Source organism: Suricata suricatta, chromosome 11 (genome assembly GCF_006229205.1).
Source record: "Suricata suricatta isolate VVHF042 chromosome 11, meerkat_22Aug2017_6uvM2_HiC, whole genome shotgun sequence".
NCBI classification, from domain to species: Eukaryota; Metazoa; Chordata; class Mammalia; order Carnivora; family Herpestidae; genus Suricata; species Suricata suricatta.
The window spans coordinates 34,305,671-34,327,500 of NC_043710.1; the positions used below are offsets into that span (position 1 = coordinate 34,305,671).

General features: G+C 37.7%; 1 protein-coding gene and 1 pseudogene across 3 annotated transcripts in view; one reads left to right on the top strand and one right to left on the bottom strand.

Annotated features, from left to right (window-relative positions):
• Positions 1-21,830, bottom strand: part of LUZP2 (leucine zipper protein 2) — a 454,470-nt gene that overhangs the window by 130,602 nt on the left and 302,038 nt on the right. The gene's annotated exons all lie outside the window — the stretch shown is intronic.
• On the top strand, positions 6,047-6,158 carry LOC115272879 (annotated as a pseudogene).

The following is a 21,830-nucleotide window of genomic DNA, read 5'->3' on the forward strand; positions in this document are numbered from 1 at the left end:
ATAATAGAGTACAGTTGCTGGGTTCTTCAGACAGAACAACTGTACTTAAATTCCACTGTTTTATAAGATATGTAATTCTAGATGCATCTTTAACTATTGATAACACGTATTTTCTTAACCGTGCAATGAGACAACTATCATGATCAACTTACTGGGGTGGTTGTATTAAATGAGATGATATAAGCGAAATACAACAATGACTGTCACATAGCACTCAACAAATATTAGTTCTTATTACTTCAACAAAACTCACTTCATCTTGTAAAAATAAAGAAGAAAAATACTTTTTGATGATTAGGACAGCACTCCAGGAGTTTCAGGGATTCAACACCACAAACAAATATAAATATATAAAAATATACAAATGTATATTTTATATTTATAAATAAATATCATTATATATATTTTTATACACACAATTGGCAGAAGATGGCAGAAAGAAGATAGCAGATACATTTCTAACTAAAGAACTCTAATTTATGGATAAATGAAATTTGATTCTAGGGATGCCTGGGTGTCTGGGTGGATTAAGCATCCGACTCTTGATTTAGGCTCAGGTCATGATCTCACAGTTGTGAGATCAAGCCCTACATTGGGCTTTGCACTGGGTGTGAAGTCAGTTTCAGATTTTCTCTCTCTCTCCCTTTCCCTCTGCCACTCTCCTGCTTGCTCTTTCACTCTCTCAAAAACAAAAACAAAAACAAACACAAAAACAAAAACTCAACAGTTTATTGTGGAAGTCATTGTATGGTATTCAATGTATACCATTCAATGGTATTTCTTCCTATTTCTGAATTGTTTTTCTCTTAAAATAGACAACTCCCTTGCAAATGGAACTTGTTTCTGCTGTCATTAATAACTCCTTTCCCTTATCAGAGAGTTCTCATTCTGATGGGTGAAAAAATGTGGCTAAAAATATGAAATGTCATTCATTCCAGAAATAACTTTATGAAAAAAGCATTGATATTCTTGTCAACATTTATAAAAACCTTTTATGTACTAGGAATGGGGCTAAAACAATCCTTCTGTTCAAGGAGTTTGCAGTCCATGAAGGAGGCTGACTGTAGCACTCAAAGGCTCTAGAGAGGCAGGGTGACAGGGGGGGACACTGACCTGTCCTGAGTTGTGTAAAGAGTCAGCTCTATAGCAGGAAGAAGCAAGAGAGAGGGGAGGGAGTACAGATGCTCAGTGGCATCATGCACAAGGTACTGGCGAAAGAGTAGAAAGGCAAGACTAAAGAGAAGCACTGGGGTCAGCCACACGGGTCTCCATATGCCACTGAAGCCACGGCATTGAATGTGCAGCATGGAAGCCACATGAGCAGATTTACTTTTTAGAAAAATAAAATAGGAAAAGTTAATTTTGGATTCCAAATTCAGTAACATATCTATAATCTGCCTCTATTAGCTTTTAAAAAATATTTATTTTGGAGAGAGAGAGCTTGAGAGGGAGGAGGGAAGAGAAACAGTGGGACAGAGGATCCAAAGCAGGCTCTGTGTGGATAGCAGCGAGCTCAATGTGGGGCCCAAACTCATGAACCATGAGACCATGACCTGAGCTGAAGTCAGACACTCAGTGGACTAAGCCATCCTGGCACCCCTCCATTAGGTTTTATTAGCAGTTATATTTTAGGCAGTATTCTGTGGGGAGAATAAAAAAGTCAAACAACTTAATAACAACCACAAAATAGGACTAAAACATGGGCAGAGGAAATGAATAGAAGTTTTTCCAAAGGAGACAAATGGCTAACAAGTACATGAAAAGGTTATTGACATCACTAACTATCAGAAAAGTACAAAGCAAAACCATAATGAGATTATCTATCACCTCACTTCTGTTAGAATCGTTATCATCAAAAAGACAAGAAGAAGAAATAAATGTTGGCAAGTATATGAAGAAAAGTAAACCCTAGTGAACTGTCAGGGGGGATGTAAATTTGTGAAACCACTATGGGACACAGTATGGAGCTTCCTTAAGATATTGAAAATAGAATTATGGTATGATCCAGCAAATTTTACTTTGGGGTATATATCAATTAGAAATAAAAACAAGATATTGAAAAGATGTCTGCACTCTCATGTTTATTGCACCGATATTCGCAATATCCAAGACATAGAAACGAACTGTCAATGAATGAATGAAGTGAGACACACACACACACACACACACACACACACACACACACACACACAGATATTATTCACTCAGGACAAAGAAGGAAATCCTACCATTTGCAACAACATAGATGGACACTGACGGCATTATGCTAAATGAGATAAGTCAGAGAAAGACAAATACTGTCTCTTATATGTGGAAACTAAAAAAGCTAACCCTGTAGAACCAGAGAAAAGATTAGTGGTTACCAGGGTCTGAAGGATGGGGGAAATGGGGAGATATTGGCTAAAGGGTACAAATTTCCAGTTAGAAGACAAATAATTTCTGGGGATCTAATGCACAATGTTGTGACTATAATTAGCAATATGGAATTACATGCTTGAAAGTTGCAAAGAGAGTAGACCTTAAATATTCCAACCACAGAAAAGAAATGGTAGTTATGTGACACAATGGAGGTATTAGCTAAAGCTATGATAGAAATTAGACTGCAAGTATAAATGTATTAAGTCAACATCATGTATACCTTAGGTAATCTTATATATCAATTACACCTCAATAACTCTGGAAACATAACTGGGTACTGAGTATGCGTGTGTTTAAACTATCATTTGTTGAAAGTTAATTTTGTGCCAACTATTACATAAAGTGTTTTATGTTAAGTTATTTCATTGAATCCTCAGGCAAAATTCCTACATTATCTCCATTGTAGAAACAACAAACCTGAGACTTAATGATTTTTATCTAACCTGCCCATATTCAGGTAGCTACTAAATGGCAAAGCTGGGATTAGTCCAGGTCTAACTCCTGTCATAACCATGTTCTTCTTCCTTATGCTATGTAGGTTTCACTAGAGAATGAAGGCAGGAAGGAAGGAAGGAAGGCAGGAAGGCATGAAGGAAGGAAAGAAGGAAGGAAGGAAGAATGAAGACAAATAAATAAGTCCTGGGTTTCTACCAAGTAATAGACAACAACAAAAATGTACATAAATGTGGGATTGGTCTCTGAATTTTTAATTCCAGATACATGTACTTCTACCAGTCAATCTTACCCTAACAGGCAGTACAATAAAGCACGGTTTATAAAATGACGTTATCCCTAGAGCAGTAAGGCAAAGTAAATATTTTGTGACATCATCAGGAAAGATCAGTTGATTCACTTGTAATTACTTCTGAGGATATTCTCAGATCTGCTCAGTTAAGATTTGAACACCTACCACCCTCTCTTTGCAATTCCCTTGGGAATTACTAGGCCAGTAAAGTCCTTCCGTCCTAGGAATGGAGTTGAGTAACTATAACAATTGAAAGGAGATCTCCCTTTTTAACTTTGTGGGAGAACCGAATTATTTTCTTGCTTTTTTCCCCAAAGCTTTACCAAAATTTCCTCAGTCCCAGGATAAAAAAAAAAAAGTTTTCAAACATCTTTTCACATTGAAATAATATGGTACAGTTGCATAAGACATATAAAGGCTGTTACATCAAGGTGCCAGTTAAAGGAAATGCCATTAGAGGTGCCTGGGTGGTTCAGTGGTTAAGCATCTGACTTCAGCTCAGGTCATGATCTCACAGTTTGTGAGCTGGAGTCCCGCATCAGGCTTTGTGCTGACAAGCTCAGAGCCTGGAGCCTGCTTCAGATTCTGTGTCTCCCTCTCTCTCTGTCACTCTTCTGCTTGCACTCTGTCTCTCTCTCAAAAATAAATAAACATTAATTTTTTAAATCGTTTTTTGGGGTGCATGGGTGGCTCAGTCAGTTGAGCGTCTGACTTCGGCTCAGGTCATGTCTCACTGTTTTGGGGTTCAAGCCCGCATTGGGCTCTGTGCTGACCGCTAGCTCAGAGCCTGGAGCCTGCTTCTGATTCTGTGTGTCTTTCTCTGTCTGCTCATCCTCTGTTTATGCTCTCTGTGTCTCTCAAAAATAAATAAATATTAAAAAAATTGTTTTGTTCCCTCTTTGCTAGTCAGTCACCATTGTATACCTGATGACTGAAGGTCATTAATGCTCATTTATAAGAATAAATTTGGACCAGGGAGCCTAAATGGCTTAATCAGTCAGTCCGGTTCTTGATTTGGGTTCAAGTCATGATCTCACAGTCATGGAATAGAGTCCCACCTCGAGCTATGTGCTGACAGTGTGCAGCCTGCAGTCTCTCTCTCCCCACCCTCTTCATCCCTACCCTGTGTGCTCTCTATCCCTCTCTCTCAAAATAAATAAACATTTAAAAAAGATAAACTTAGACCTAGTTTACTATTTATGATTTAATTGCCAAATATTGACTGCTGTCAGCAATTCCTTTTCAAGATAGTACTAGGAGGGGTCTGATGGTGTGGTTCAAGCCAGACAGGAAAGTTTAAGTTATACATTTCAAAGGAAGATTATTTACTTAATATTTGGAGTTTCTTTATTCCTTCAAGATTGTTGGACAATACCCACCAGGCGTGGCTGGAAAAATAGGTTTATCATTTGTTTTTGTGCTCCAAGCTTACGTAAATTAGCACTGCTGATGGTTTTATATATTGAATTGATTGGGTCATTAATAGAATGGAGGTATTTTTTTTAACAGTACCATAAAATTGATTCCACTAATAATGAATATGTCTTGTTACAGTGGAAAAGACCTAGTTTTCCTCATATGCTCCCAGCCTGAATTTGGTATATAATTCCATGTATGTACATATCCACAAGAAATATATGTGCTTTAAAAAAATGTGTGCTAACTTTGTGTAAGGATATCATTGCTGCAAATCCTTGGGTCAGTTCTTGATTCTTGTTTTTCTTGTTTTATCATCAGCGTTTGATAGTCAATCCTTCCCTCTCCTTGAAATATAGTTTTATTTTTCCCCACTTGTTTTCTTTTTTTCTTCTTTTTAAATATTCTCCCTCAATGGCCTTTTGTCAATTCCCACTGCTTCTCTGACATCTCAACTCTGGAGTGACAGCTGAGTGCTTGGACATTACCTGTCTCTGCCCTCCCTCAGTCATTCCACTCATAATCATGGCTCTAAACATGATCTTTGGCAAAGTTTACCAAATTTGTATCTCCTGGCTTGGCCTTTCTTCTCAACCCTCACTGCTACCACATCCATTGTATGTAGTCATCTCAAATCTCAGGTGTCCAGAATTAGTGCATCTTTTTCCCCATCCTCCTTCCCCTACTGTCTTCTACTCGTTAACAACCATGCCACTTTTCTGGCTGTTTATGCTAAGAATCTTGGAGCATTCTTGACTCTTCCCATTCTGTCACAATGTATATAAGTTACTCAATACATAGACTTTTCTTCATGATAGGGGCACCTGGGTGGCTCAGTCAGTTAAGTGACTGGCTTCGGCTCAGGTCATAATCTGACAGCTCACAAGTTCTAGCCACACGTCAGGCTCTGTGCTGAAAGCTCAGAGCCTGGAGCCTGCTTCTAATTCTGTGCCTCCCTCTCTCTGCCCCTCCCCCACCGTACTCTGTCTCTCTTTGTTTCAAAAATAAATAAATGCTAACAATTTTTCCAAAAATCCAAGAAAGTTTTCAAAATATTGTCTTCATTATAAAATATATATTCAGACTTAAATGTTGCATCTACATCATGCTCTCCTCTTTTTTTCAAGAACTTTTATTCAACACATATTTAGACTGTCAACCTCTTATCCATGTCTCTTAACCACACACACACACACACACACACACACATTTTCTCACACCTTTTTGTTTGTGTAAAATTCTAATTCCTCAAATTATGCTGTCATAATTTGTCTAGACAATTACTTTTTCCACCCTAGAGTAGTTTTATTTTTATTCTAAATTATTTCAATGGCTATGAATACTTATTTTTTTCATTTCAATGTTTATCTCTTTGTTTTCTCTCTTAACAATTTTATAAATAATTGGTAGTTTTCATACTCATGCAGTTAGAGCTATCTGAAACATAGATCTTAATTTTTTTTGTCCCTGCAGTTAATTAGGACTGCTATGCTCTTTTCCCTGTAAGGGTCCAGGGTCCAGTGGCTCCAAGCAGCACCTTCTGGGTAGTGTATCAGCCTTAGGGGCTTCAGAGAGAGCCCTTTCTAATGGACGTTCATGTCTGACCTCATGCTGTTCCCAGTCTAGGTTTCAGACAGGTATGCAGGGTGCCATTGGGAAGTCCCAGGGCACAGTAGCCAGGGTCCATGTTGGCCAAGCCATCGTGCCCAAACACAACAAGCTGCAGAACTAGGAAAATGTGATCGAGGCCTCCACAGGGCCACGTTCAAGCTGCCCAACCATTAGAACAGCCACATCTCCAAGAAGTGGGGCCTTACTAAATCTCATCTGGATGAATTTGAAGACATGATGGGTGAAAAGCAACTCATCCTGGATGGCTGTGGGATCAGATCCAGGCCTAATTATGTAAATCATGTAATCATGCATGAATGGCAGGAACTGCACTCATGAGGGCCTCAGTGTCACCCCTTTTTACTCACACACACCAATAAGTCTTACTTCCTATCTGTCTAAAATACAATTTTTACCAAGCTCTTTCATAAAAATATTATCTATACTAAATTCTATTTGTTAATTTTACTTAACTGTCATTCTTAGCACTAAGTTTGTTTTGTTTGTACTAGATTTGTAAGCACTAGATTATGTGTTCTGGAATTGGGGTGCACAGAGTCATATTGTGATGAAGGTTTTATTTATTTTTATCACTTTTGGCTTTAATTTTATTTCTGTTCATCAGTACTTGCCTAGTAGTTGTGTGGCTGCCAATACCTTTCCTTGGGTTTTCTAATATTTATAATACTCAAGAAAATGTGATTTGGGTTCATGAATCTTGTGACTTAGATCAAACAACATGTTAAACGCATTACAGAGGGACATAACAAAACCATACAGACTGCACTGTGGTAAGGGCATGAGCAACTCTCTTAACTACTCCTTCCAGAATTCTCTAGTTCAGTGGTCTTTCCAAGTGACTTAACCATTCTGCAAAAATTTTAAATGGTGATAAAGACTGTACCTACCCCATATGTTGGTTGTGAACATTGAAATAATGACTATATATCATTTAACAATATATTGCATACATTAGGTAACTAAAGATATTATTTATAAAAATTATTATTACTAATAATGCCATGCAATAATTGTTAATATGGTAAGCCTTGATTGTCTTCTTCTCAGTAATCAATTTGATAAATCTTCCAAAAGTCTCATCCTTAAAATGTTTTCTCCTTAAGTATATTTTCTTTTTTTTTAATAAATTTTTTTTTAATGTTTTTATTTATTTTTGATACAGAGAGAGACAGAGCATGAGAGGGGGAGGGGCAGAGAGAGAAGGAGACACAGAACCGGAAGCAGGCTCCAGGCTCTGAGCTAGCTGTCAGCACAGAGCCTGACACGGGGCTCGAACCCACGAATGTGAGATCTGACCTGAGCCGAAGTCGGAGGCCCAGCCGACCAGCCACCCAGGCGCCCCTCCTTAAGTGTATTTTCTAATAAGCATCCCATGTTTATCAGAGTTATCATCTAAACCTGATATTTGCTTATACTTCTGTCTTGAATTTTGTATTATGTTATTGGCTGTTCTAAAATTCTAAAGATTTAAGGCCATTTTCTTTCTTCAATTTATAGGGTATGAATATAATGAAGTTTGTACTAGATATTAAACTCAAAGCCTGTAATTATGTCATAAATAAATATATAAGGGATGGATTCCATTAATTTATATTCTGGTAATTCTCAAGTTACATGTTGTTTTCAGATCCATAGCTCTCCATAGCTGAGTTATGATAACTAACCCTTAATGCTGGACTCAATTTTGGACATGGCAAATAAACAAAAAACAAAACAGCTGTCATGTTTCTGAAATAAAATGTTTGGCTAGAAAGGTTTTTTGTTATATATATAACATATTTGAGAGAGAGAGAGAGAGCAAGCGAGCATGGGACAGAGGATCTGCAGCAGCTGTGCTGACAGCAGACAGCTCCATGCAGGGCTCAACCTCACCAACCATGAGATCATGTCAGAGTCAGATGCTTAACTGACTGAGCCACCCAGGTGCCCTGGCTAGAGAGGCTTTAACTGATAGGCTTTTGTCTAAAACTACGATACAATTTTACATGGGATATTCTGCAATGTACGAAAAGCATAATGCTCCCATGAGGTCCAGCATGCTATAGGATAAAAACTGTATTAAGCTTCCCCACCCCACAAAAATGTTTAAATTGTGGGCTCTGGAATAAGGAAGAAAAACAAGGTAATTACAGATAGAGAGCACAGTGCTTTATTACAGATACATCAGGGGAAATATCGAAGATAGGAAGTTTTCCATTCTTTCAAACATTCGGTAGATGTGTCTTTTTCACAGGTATATACAAAAATAAAATAGAATGTCTACTCTGAGAATTGTTAGCCATAGTTGGGGCCTAATTTGCTCTGATTCAAAGGCTGGTTGCTACACAACAGTTTGGTATGATTAATAGCATTCAGTTCACTAGAGTATCACACTTTTTGATCCAAAGTAATCTGGATTCTTTTTTTTTTTTATTTTTTAATGTTTTATTTATTTTTGATACAGAGAGAGACAGAGAATGAGAGGGGGAGGGGCAGAGAAGGAGGGAGACACAGAATCAGAAGCAGGCTCCAGGCTCTGAGCCATCAGCACAGAGCCTGATGCAGGGCTTGAACCTACAAACACATCATAACCTGAGCCGAAGTTGGAAGCTTAACTGTCTGAGCCACCCAGGCACCCCCAAAGTAATCTGGATTCTACCTGACTTAGTGAGCAGAAGAAATAGAGCTGTGCTAAGACTCTTAGCACTGGTTAGATGTTTTCTTGTGTATATATCTGCACAAACCACTATTGAGCCTGGCTAAAGGTGCTGGCAACAATTGATGATAATTGCTTCACATTTTCTATTAACCTAAAGAAGTTCAAATGGATCAATAGAAATGTTTAAATAAAGTTTGATGCTAAAATCACAACATGCTTTTTATTTAGGGTCAAATGCGTTTGCTGCTGCCATTTTCTTAAACACAAGTTTGCTCAGCTTTATCTGAAAGTCTGCTCATACACCTTAAATAGCAAGGATTTTTCCAATATCCCTTTCTAGTTATTTATAGCTTAATAATCCTGCCACAGCAATTGCACTCCAAGTGACTGGGCATGCTGTGAGGACAGTGATGGCTGGTGTGATACAGACTTTCTCCTCTAAAAGGAAATTATGTCACTATGAATTTTTTGCATGTGAATGAGTATTTTGATCCTGGAGGAAACATCTGTTTTTAGAGTACATTCTAAATAATATGGAGGAGACAGCTGCTCCTAGAATGATGCTATAGGATTTCCGGGCAAAGTTGTCTCTCTCCATTTCAGGTTTGGCCTCTAAAGGTGTCAGAAATTTCTCCAGGAAAGCCAGAACCCTGGTTAAATATTAACTAAGCACTCTTGTAAACCACATCAGGTGGGTACAAAAAGATATTAACATACAATATTGATGCTCCACATCAGGTGTCATTAGGAAATTAAAAATTAAAATATCAATGAGATACCACCACATACCTATTAGAATCACAAAAACTCCAAACACTGACAATACCAGTGCTTTTGAGGATGTGGAAAAATAAGAATGCTCAATTACTGCTGGGGGGATAACAAAATGGTACAGCCACTTTGGAAGATAGTTTGGCAGTTCCTTATAAAACTATGTATACTGTTACCATATGGTCCAGCAATAATAGCCTTTGGTATGTGCTCAAAGGAGTTCAAAACTTATATCCACATATTTGTACAGGGATTCTTATAGCAGTTTTATTCACAATTGCCAAAACTTGGAAGCGACCAGGTGTTCTTCAGGTAGGTGAATGAATGAATAACCTGTGGCATATCCAGAAAATGGAGTGTTATGCAGCACTAAAAAAAACAAGCTATCAAGCCATGAAAAAACAAAAGTGACCTTAAATGCACATCACTAAGTATAAGAAGTCAATGTGAAAAGGTTACCCACTATGAGATTCCAACTATACAACAATCTGATAGAGGAACAATTATGGAGACAGTAAAATGTTAGCTGTTTGCTAGGGGTCAAGGGAAAGAGATGAATAGATAGAGCAAATTGGATTTAAAGGGCATGAAACTATTCTCTATGAGACCATAATGGTGGATACATGTGATTACACATTTGTCAAAACCCACAGAATGCACAACACTATGCTAAATCCTAATGTAAGCTATGGACTTTGGGTGATAATGATGGCCACTGTAGGTCCATTGGTCTTAACAAATGTACCACTTTTGTGTGGATGTTGACAGTTCAAGAAACTGTGGATCTATGAAGACATAGGATATAAGGAAAACCTGTGCTTTTCATTCATTTTGATGTAATCCTAAAACTTCTCTAAAATCTTAATTAAATGAAACTAACAAACTAACCTATTTAAACCTATTAAAAACAAAACAATATCTAACCTCACAATCTATAATCTACAACAGACTGAAAGAATTGGTATTTTTGGCATTTAAACCAAGTATACTGGATCTCTCATATAAATATATACATTTTGATGATAGAATTGCATAAAAAGATGGGTATTAATAAAAATACATAAACAAAGCAACTTTCCAATAAAACTACCTTAACTTTAACAAAGGGCTTTCTACCATAGAAAGCTCTTTGAAAGTTCCCACAATAATGGTTTAATAGTTAAGAATTTTAGATGTATTTTATTTATTTATTTATTTATTTATTTTTTATTCATTTGAGAGACAGAGAGAGACAGAACACTAGTGGTGTAAGGGCAGAGAGAGAGGAAGACAGAGAATTGGAAGCAGGCTCCAGGCTCTGAGCCGTCAGCACAGAGCCCAACGTGGGGCTCGAACCCATGAAACGCAGGATCATGACCTGAGCCGAAGTTGGATGCCCAACCAACTGAGCCGCCCAGGTGCCCCAGATGTATTTTAATAATGGACTATATAACAGAGACCTCAAATTAAGCTATAACTATCCTTTTTATTATTTGCAAAAGTAACTCAAAATAATAAATAAGCACACAAAGAGAATACTAATAATTTTTCAAAATGACACATTTTCACAAATATATTCATTTTAAATAAGAAAATGTATATAATTGATCATATTTATCTTCTTTAGTCTACAAATTTTTCATAAAAACTGCTCAATGAAATTCCAACAGACTTGTAGAAACACTTTGCTTTACTGTAGACATCATACATGTTAGCAATAATGTCTTCCATTTTAGTTTATATTTACATTGGAATTTTAAGTGATTATTTTCATTACATGACCAGAAATTTTACTCCTGCTTCTAAGAGTGGTCCCAACAACAGAGACTATTTCTTTTGGGTAAATATTATTTACCTCTTTCTGAATATTTAAAGCATTTGGCTTAAAAATCAAATTACTTTCAACTTGTTCTTGTTATTCTTTATTTTTATCCCAAACACACAGTCAAGTGCTTCACCTTTGGCCTTGAAGAACTCATGCAAAAGCATTTTGTTGGCCCCCTTACAAGGAGTCTCCCATTCTGTCCACGGAGAAATGGTCAGATGTAGCTTTCTTTCTGTTTCCATTACATAAACTTCTCTTGCTAAGACATTTGCTTTAACCCTATTTTTTTGCTAATACCCAGCCCCTCCTTTTCATTATTGCTAAATATCTTTACAAGAATACCTTTTATTTCCCTTAAACTGTAACCAAAATATTTCATTAAGTAATTGAAGTTTAAATGTGTTAACACATTGAAATGTATTAACTGAAGACTTGACATATTACAGAAGTTATGATTATTCCAAATGATTTAAACCCATATAACAGTAGGTCAGATAACTTAGATTAGGTGAATTTCTTAAGCTCAGATAGAAAACAAGAAACAAAGCCAAAATTCAAATCCAGATTTTGACCTCCATCAGCTCTCCTGTATCCACGGCTAAGACATAAATACCATATCTCTGCCTCCAACCCCAAACTGCATCATAACATAACAATTCAGCTTAGGAAAGATTCTCTCCTGTGAAGCAATTATTGCCAGGCTATACAAAGCACTTTCCATACCATAGGTACATCTGAAAAGACATATTGCTACATGAATGGCCCCACAGTAAAGGAGGAAGGTGACAAAACTTTCTTGCAAACACAAAAACAAAAACAAGACAAAACAAAAACCTGAAGCAGCTAAGAAATGTCTAGCACTGGACAAAATCTGACAGTTTTACCAAACAAGATGGAGTTTTCATTTATGATTTTACAATCTAACTCCTACGTGTATAGAAAATGAGGGAACATTATAACCCTTATATTGACACAAAAATGGGTTCCTTATGTACCAAACTTTACCAGGAACTTTCTATAAGCCAGTGGGTCTCAAAATATGTTTTCTGGAGCAGAAACACAAGCATCACCTAGGTATTTACTAAAAATGCAAATTCTTAGGCCCCAAACTGCCCTTAATTCCCTGAAACAGAAATTCTGAGAGTAAGGCCTGGCTCTTCTGCCACTCACTCCAGTTTGGGAAGCACTGCTGAAAGCAAATATAGTAATGTGCCCCAGATTTCTACCTGCAAGCCTAAGTGGCATTCCATTCCTGGTTTTGTGCTCACAGCCAACAAAATCCGTCTGATCACTATCACTTACAAAGGTCTCAAGGTAACTGCCCCCATGCCTTCATTTCCACCACTGCACCTGAGTGATTTTAAACACCACAGATTATCTGACCAACACATGGCTACCTTCATCTGCTACTCCGGTTACCATTGCTAAGCAGCCCTCTCAAACATGGTAAAAGCACACCCATAAATCTTTCTGGCTGCAGTACTGTGAGTGGGCTATTTTTCATGGTGATGGCGATATGATTCAAAAAGCCTTTAACACAAACCTTGCACTGTACACTCCTCATGAATAATAAATCAGCCATCCAAATAACCTTACTAAAATCCACTCTCACAGACAGTCCCTTGGTATGTTGTAAAGGGCCTTGGAACTCCACCTTGCCCCTGTTTGACTTGCAGTTACGGTTCCCCCAGATCATCAGGGTTCTGCTAACAAACGTACACTCAGCTAGTGTTTTCCACTCAAGGTTTTTTGTGCCTGGAACTCACTCAAGTCTCTCTTAAAGCTTAGAGTTGGAGGTAGATTTTTTTTTTCTCTCTAAGTTACTTTATCAACCTTAGCACAGAATTCTTTATCATAGAGTTGGTGGCTTACCATCATAACTAGTGATTTATGAATTACTCCTTAATAATAAAAATACATATAAAACTCTTCACTTACAAAGTTGTAGACATCCCGTCATGCAACTTGCATGCATATTTATCTCTTATGGTTCTTCTACTAGCCTTATGAGGAAAGTTCTGGAAAGCCCATTTTGTCAGTGAGAGGCTCTGTATTTCACATGATAATTTTGCATTAGCCTCATCCTGGGTGTGCATTTGATACTTTTATGAGTTAGAACAAACTGGGTTTAGTTCTGTGTGAAAGAAATCTAGAATAGCAGAATCTTAAGCAAGATAGAAGTTTCTTTCTCTGACATTTCTGACATAAATGTCAAAGTGTTGTGACTCTATTCCTTCAAGGTGTTAAGAGCCAGACTCTCTCTCACTTCCTGATGTCATCCTTCCTGGTGTCATTCTTGCCTATTTAGTCCTCACCTCCATATCTACATTCCACCATCAAGGAAGGGGAGAAGACAAAGAGGAGAGCAAATGTTTTTCTTTACGGATACAATCTGAAAGGTGCACATATCTCTTCTCTGCATAGAACAGTGAACAGAAATTAGGCACATGGCCCCAGCCAGCTGTAAAGGAGGTTGGGAAATGTTTATTCTGGATGCACATTTGCTTAAATGAAAGTGGACTATTGTTTCAGAAAAGAGAGAGAGCTGTTGTTAGAGAATTGCTGACCTTTGCCACATGCCTGGTTAATTAGCAGAACACATGAGAAGCACCTTCTTCAGCTGAAAGCATTAGTCCACCAACCATCTGCCCCATACTTCATAAGTGTGCAGAAATTGCTCCATTATGAATTTTGGTCCTTGTTCCCAAGCCACTTGTGATCAATCTGGTGAGAAGGCACCAGAGATGAAGGGTTTGTTTCAGATTTCTCATTCTAGAGTAGTCAAATAACCTTCAAAATTACCTAAGGTATTCAGTATTAAGTCAGAATGTCAGTTCCTACCCAGACTTGGTGAATCAGAGTCTCTGGTAATAGGAGAGAACCTACATTTTATTTTAGCATTGCCCCCAGAAGAGTCTTATACACATTAAACTTTAAAACCTCTGCAGAGTAAGGGGAAGAAATTACTAGATTTTAATTTGGGGGGATTTTTCTCTCTTATATTATGCCCTCCTATTGCTAATATCCTTCTGCAACATCTGCATTTTAATCTCTCTATACCTCTTTATCCCTGGCAGGTGTTAGAGTTCAAATGTTACAGGAACAAGATACATAGTACCACTAAAAACAGTTAACCTTTCAGTTATTCTCTTATACATGGTTCTCAGCAACGCTGTAAGGTAGTTAACAAGATGTAGTGTTTCTCTTTAACACACAAATAAACTTATCTGACACTCAGAGAGGTCAAAGCTTTTGCCCAATGCCACACATCTCTTAAGAGGCACGGTGGCCTAAGGTCTTTAACTGAACACAGGCCCTGTGCTAGATTTCACAACTTCTTGCAACTATCTCCCAAATAATAAAGAGGTTGAGATCATGACCCCAAGCACAACCCAAAGGTGGCTTCAGCTTTGCCTTTGACCCACGAGGATGTTCATTTGATACTTTGATACCTTTGCTCTCAGTGCCTGCAATTTATTCCAACTAGAAGGACTGCTTAGCAATTTTTAACGTTGAAAGTAATATGCTAAAGCCAAAGGCTTTTTTCCTGAGGGAAGAGGAAGGGAAGTAATACTAAATGACTGGCCAAAGCCCGAACTGAGGCTCTTCACATAATAAGGATACACCTCACATTCTGAAGACCAAAGATTTGGTTACGTCATCATTCTGACTTATCTTACGCTGGGTTTATAGTGCACAAATGTCAAAAATCCTGCATTTACGCTTATTTTCTTCTAATTACACTCAACAATGCCAAAACATATGCAGTACCTGAAGGAGTTACGAATAGATGTAGGATTTCAAAATCACCTGTGCCATTTCACTTTCAATATTTGGAGAGACCAGCAGCTTGTACAAATCTTGTGCCCACATCTGACTCTTCCTGTGCTATGGCTCCTGTGAGCTGAGCTTTCAGACTAGCACTGGGGTTTTAAAGCATCAAGAGTCTGTGCGTGAACTGTCACCACATCTGTTTTCATTGCATTTCCATCTGCTCACGTGGTGTGCACCTGTACCTGGTTGATTAGACAAGAACAAGGGAGAAAGTCTTCTAATACTACTGTCCTTACTGTCATAACTGAGACTTTTTTCACTTTTTATTTGATAGAGCATTAAAGAGGAAAAAAAGCATGGAACAGAATTTATCAGACATGTTTTAGTCCCGGGTCACGCATTTACAAGCTGTCACCATGGACATAGCTGTACTGTGGCATTTCTAAACCTTGGTTTCTCCATTTGTAATTATTCCTTCCTTTTCATGATGTTAGTGTGAGAATAAAAGGAAACAATACATGTGTGAGTGCTTTGTAAATATGAAAAAATGCAATTTTGCATATGCCACATGTTCTCATGTCATTGAGACTGAAGCATAAACCCAACTCACAGAGAGTAGGATTCTCTTAAAATATGGAGTCTGCTGGTTGATTTAAAAAAAAAATCCATATGTGCTTCTACTGGTTCCATATGCTTAAATTTTTCTCCATTTTGGTGAGTATAAAATCGGGATCAAAACATGCAGGAAGAGAGGGTCTGGGAAGAATTGGTCAGTAATTGACACTTTAAATATGCTTTTTAATCTTGTAAAATGTTTTCATCTTTTTAAATGGTGTAATAGATGCACTACTGAGCTGCCACAGCCAGGACAGGGACGGCACAAAGACTGGGGAGTACAGCTGAGTCTTCAGCAAATACTGCATGAAATCATTCCAGATGGATATAAGTACCCATAATTAGTAGCAAACACTGTGAAAGGCATATTAGAAGGAACAAACCTCCTTCAGAATGCTGTTGAGTTAGGCTAGCACTGGTACATAAGGTGAATCTTCAGTAATTGTAAATAAACACCAAGAAAGCCTCTAAATGATAACAACTACCATAAGAAGTTGACAGCTCAGAGCAGATGTAGAGAAAGTAAGTGTCTGAACACATGAAAAGAGATCAGAACCACCCAGACATCTATTATAACAAAGAGGGGAAAGGAAAGGTGCAGGAGAGGGAAGAGGGAATCTGGGGTAAGACAAGAGAAAAAGAGGAGGAGGTGGAAGGGGAGGAGAGACAGGAAGAGGAGGAGATTCATAAAAGACCAGAATCAGACGCAAAACTAATGGGAAGTCTGTTTCCATCACTTCCTTAGTAAGGTAAGAGTAGGAATAAAAAGATGAGTGTAAGAGGACCCATGTATCATTTTAGCTGGGGAAAATTACTTCCTAAAGTAACTCCATGGCACATTATACATAAAGCTCACCCCAGAATGTAGGTCAGTTATTCTCAAAAAAAAGTTTCCATTCACTGCATAAAGTTCTACGTTAAATAATTTCTCCAGATGCTATTAAAAATTCTTAATGTGCGTTCTAAGGAATGCAAGCTCTCTGTGAAAGAGTAATAGTGATAAACATCACAAAGAATTCTGAGATTAAGTAAATTAGAGAAGCATTGTTTTCTGAGGTAGGACATCTCTGAAACTGATGTAAAGAGAGCCTGATGAGTCTCAGGAACAGATTAGAGGTTGTGGTACATCAGGTGGAAGCCGGGCTCCCTTTTAAGAGCCTTTCTGATAAAAAAGACTTTTTTTTTTTTTTTTAATAAATCAAGACTGAAGTACCCAGAGGGGATAAATTCAGGCTAACAGCACAGCTTACAGAATGAATAATTTCTGGTATCAGGTATACATGATGACTGATCGATGCTGGCAGATTGATAGGGCTGATGACAAAATTTCAAGAGACCAATTAGAGCCAAATAAAAAGGAACATTATATTAGTGACTTATAGTCATTAATTAACCATTTTCACAGAAGGATTTATGGTGGTTGACAATATCACTAGTAATCAGCATAATTCAAATTTATAACAAATAACATTTTTATGTATCAAATTTACTTTTATGTAAAGAGAATCTGAGGCACTTAGTAAGAGAAGGAAAGCAAAACTATAATGAAGGGGCATTTTTACCTACTACTAAAAGAAAATAAATTAGCATAACCCCTTAAGGAAATAATTTGACAATATATTTATCTTGAGATTCATATTATATTGTAATTCAGTGTTACCATTTCTTTTTTCTTTTTTTTTTAAGTTTATTTATTGATTTTGAGAGGAGAGAGTGTGAACAGGGGAGAGACAGAGAGAGGGAGGGAGACAGAGAATCCCAAGCAGTCTCCACGCTGTCAGCACAGAGGCTGATGAGGGGCTTGAACTCACAAATCATAAGATCATGACATGAGCCAAACCCAAGAGGCCAACGCTTAACCTACTGAGACACCCAGGCGCCCCAGTGTTACCATTTCTTAAGAATGAACCTAGGAATAATAGAAGAAAAAAAGCACCATCAAAATATCATTCATTATTCAATATTTTTAATAATAATATAAAACATGAAACCAGAAGAGATGGATAACTGAATAAATAGACCTTTAACTCATGGCTAATTTATCTCCTCACTGTCCTCTTACATTTAGATTGTACTCTGAGAGACCAGTAGAGAACAACAGCCCTTTTCTTACCAAGAAAATGATCAAGATAAAGACTCCATTGAAATGAATCTTTGTTTTCAATAAAATATATTAGCAAGAGAATTCCCTTAAGACTTTTGTGCAGTTGTTAGTCTGTGACAAATATTAAAACAGATCACATTTCTTAGGTAAATTTTGAGCCAGCAGCATCAAAAGCACAGAGAATTTAGAATACTTTGGGGGGATTTACTACAACTTCCTTCACTCAAGTCTTTACTTTAAAACCAGGGATCACATCTTTAAGAGTAACAGAAACAGAAGCATGCTTACAAGAAATGTTTGTGTATGTATGTGTATGTGTGTGTGTGTGTGTGTGTGTGTATAAATTATCAATCATCTATCTGTCTATCTTACTACCTATCATCTATATTGTGCTGTCAAACATAATTTATCCTCTCTGGGCACTACTTCAATCTTGATTTTATTTGTCAGAAAGGCTTTTCATGGGAGCCTGAGTTCCACTGGAAGAATTATGATGTCTAGCCTTGTGATACTATTAGAAAACAGGCAGGATGCTTGGTAGAGAAACAATAATCAAGATTATACTGCAGCTACTATTAATGGGCCTTCCAAAATATTCTCTAAGCATTCACAATTCTGGCAGGAAAACATTTGGTCTGGGGATAGTGCAAGAAGACAGAGACCAGGAGGGTCTCTCCTCCCTCGGCTCCTGTAAACAGATGGCCAAGGAAGGAGGCACTAAGACTACAACCAAAAGAAAACTCCCCAACATGGGAGAATAAGATGCTAATAGTAAAATGGGTTTGGTTGGAGCTAAAGCCAGAAATTGACAAAGTCTGTTCCCATACGTCCAGGGCCACTTTGTACTCACCAAAGGCAATCACAAAACCCAGGAAATACTCTGTTCACAAGATCATGTGCTTTATTACAACAATACAAGTTCTCCTGCCCTTTATTGAGGGTTCCCAGGTCACTCCCATCCGAGATTAGTATCTCCTGGATCATGCTTACATGACTTGCCAGATAATTCTACTGAGGCTGCTTTTCCTATCAGGTCTCACCTGCTTGTACTTAATTTATCACTCCATGCCATTTGGATTATTATCTCTGGCTTCTGCCTGGCTGTCTCACTAGGAACAACACTCACTGAGTCTAGGATGCTATTATCTTTTAAGAGGAGACATAGTTGTCTCATTCTTCTCTAACTGATGAGTAACTTCTCACTGTGGTTTTCTACTTTTACTTAGGATATCCAATGTCTCCTCCTATCACTGATGTCTGTTAACAATTCTAAAAACATCTATAAGGGAAATTTCCCTAAAGAGATGATACGTCTGGAATACCCAGATAGATTGTGCCTCAATCTGCCTTTAATTCTACTCAATTCCAGCATTTACAGATTCTCCTATACACCAGACTTTCTGATTGCAACTGAAATATGAATAAGGGCTGCCACCTGCCTTCAATACATGATACCTTGAGAAATACAGACACAGATTGAGCAAGCTACACTACTGATATGGAAAATGCTAGTTACTGATATCAGCTAGGTTTTACAAAAGCCAGATGAAGGAGAATTGGCATTTCTAGGAGGCTGGGAAGGTGTCTTAAAAATTAATATTTACATTTTACTTTGAAAGTCACAGTTGGTGGGTTTCTCTCTGTTTCTCTTCCTCCCTCTCTCTCTCTCTCTCTCTCTCTCTCTCTCTCTCTCTCTCTCTGGGGCATACATAATCCAATTATTATCTAATTGATGTCTAATCTCACGTGAGCAAGCAGGAAGCCTGGACCTTTAACTCAAGCCAGGATGGAGACTATAACTAGGCATGGAGAAGTGAGAACCTGAAGGAAACTTAGAAAAGTTTGCAACATGGACAGGAATGGCTTTGGGAATAAGAAGTTATCTGACATGTGAGGCTTGATTAGGGAAGCTCAATGTGAGAAGGGGGAAGCACTCTGAGGCAACAACAGGAGGAAGGAATAGCCTTTCAAAACAATATACGGTCTATCCTTATCTAACGTTTTTTAAGAATTAAAATCTAAAGAGCCCAATTCATTTGCTTACTCTTTATCTGTCCCTCTCAATGTCCCTGACATGCCCATCCAGCACCAGCTGTGGGGTACAGCAGGTGTAACGTGGTTCAATATTGTCTCTGGAATGATCCAGAGCCACTTCCCCTGCTGCCAGCCCTCATTGTGCCTTTGGCTGACTCTTTAACAGGTTCCCCCTCATTCACACTAAATGTTTTCACCACACTTTTTCCAGTAATCCTTTCTGAATTGTGGAATGAGATGTATAATTTCTAGATTTCTTTTTAATTATCCCTTCTATCTTTAAATTTTTAAAAATCATCATTTACCAAATATTTACTGTGGACAAAAAAAGTAAAAAAAAATAGTCGTTAACAGTGCCTCTCTCAGACTCCTCCTCTCCCACCAAACTCCTGGGAGTTTTGACAATCCTGTTTCCTAATTAATCAGGGTATTGCTCAGGCACTATGATTGTATTTCTCCCATTTCCTCACACTCTACACATCTGCACTGTTTAAAGTCCTACAAAACCTAACAAAAGTATCACCATTTCTATGAAACCTTCCTAGATTTCCCAAGATCTCCAAACAACTTTGTCAGTTTTATCATGTGACTTATTATAATGACAGATGCATCTGGCTTCCATCTGCACGGTCATGAGTGTAAAAGTAAGGTCGCAGCTTCCTTTGGCTCTATTCCTCTCTGCATGTAGCACAGTGCTTTGCACTCAGTATTTGATAAGCATTTTCTATCACATCTCTGCCTTCAAATAGATTTCACAGGAAAAAAAATGTGGCTTATGTATGTTACAAAATGGATCATTAAATTTGGCACATGTCACTTTGCTTCTAAAAGAAACTCTTAAACGGTTTCCCTTTAGAACAACTTATTTCGAGCTGGTTGTCATGGCCAACAGAATCATAAGAGAGCTACTATGGGCTTCAACAAGAAACATGTCTAATTCGCTTTCCTGATGGAAAAGTTATACAGAGAATTATCCGCTCATGAGACTATCCATGCTTCCTGTGAGCCAGGTATTGTGAGGAGCTCTGTACTTCGAGTCTTGTGGGGATGTTATAGAAGAAAAGAGGACCAAGGAATGTTTATATTTAAGGTAGATTACTCTACTTTGGAAATGAGGGAAAAAGGTAAGTATTAACAAAAACAGGACAAAAGAAGTAGTTACCATTTACTAAGCACTTCACAAGTTCTGGGAATTTTGGTAAGCATCTAATACCGGTTTTCAGATGACATTGCTTTACTCAGTTACACCACTGGCAGTCTATACAGATCCTGGGACTTCTAGGCCTCAACATCACCTAAGCCAACACCCATAATAAATCCTTTATATGTATAGTGGATAAATATAGGTATATCTACATAGATATCTATACATCTCTAGATAGGTTGATAGGTAGATAGGTAGATAGGAGTTGGCTTATATGACTTTATGTATTGTTATATTTCTCTGGGCAACCCTGCCTAATACATATACAGTTAACATTGCTAGTTTTTTAAATGTTTATTTATTATTGAGAAAGAGACAAATAGAGCATGAGTGAGTGAGGGGCAGAGAGAGAGACACACACAGAATCCAAGTGGACTTCAGGCTCTGAGCTGTGAGCACAGAGCCCGATGTGGGGCTTGAACCCACGAACCATGAGACCAATCCCTGAACCAAGTCAGATGCTTAACTGACTGAGCCACCCAGGTGTCCCTGCTAGATTTTTTTCCTTTTCTAATTTTAGCTGTAATTATAATTCTGAGTGGTCTCTCCAAATATTTTCTATCTTTATTGAGATACAATTAAAAAATAATGTTATGTGAGTTTAAGGTAATTTGATAAAAGTCTATGTTGTTAAATAATTATCATAGTAAGTTAATATCTCCATCACCTCACATG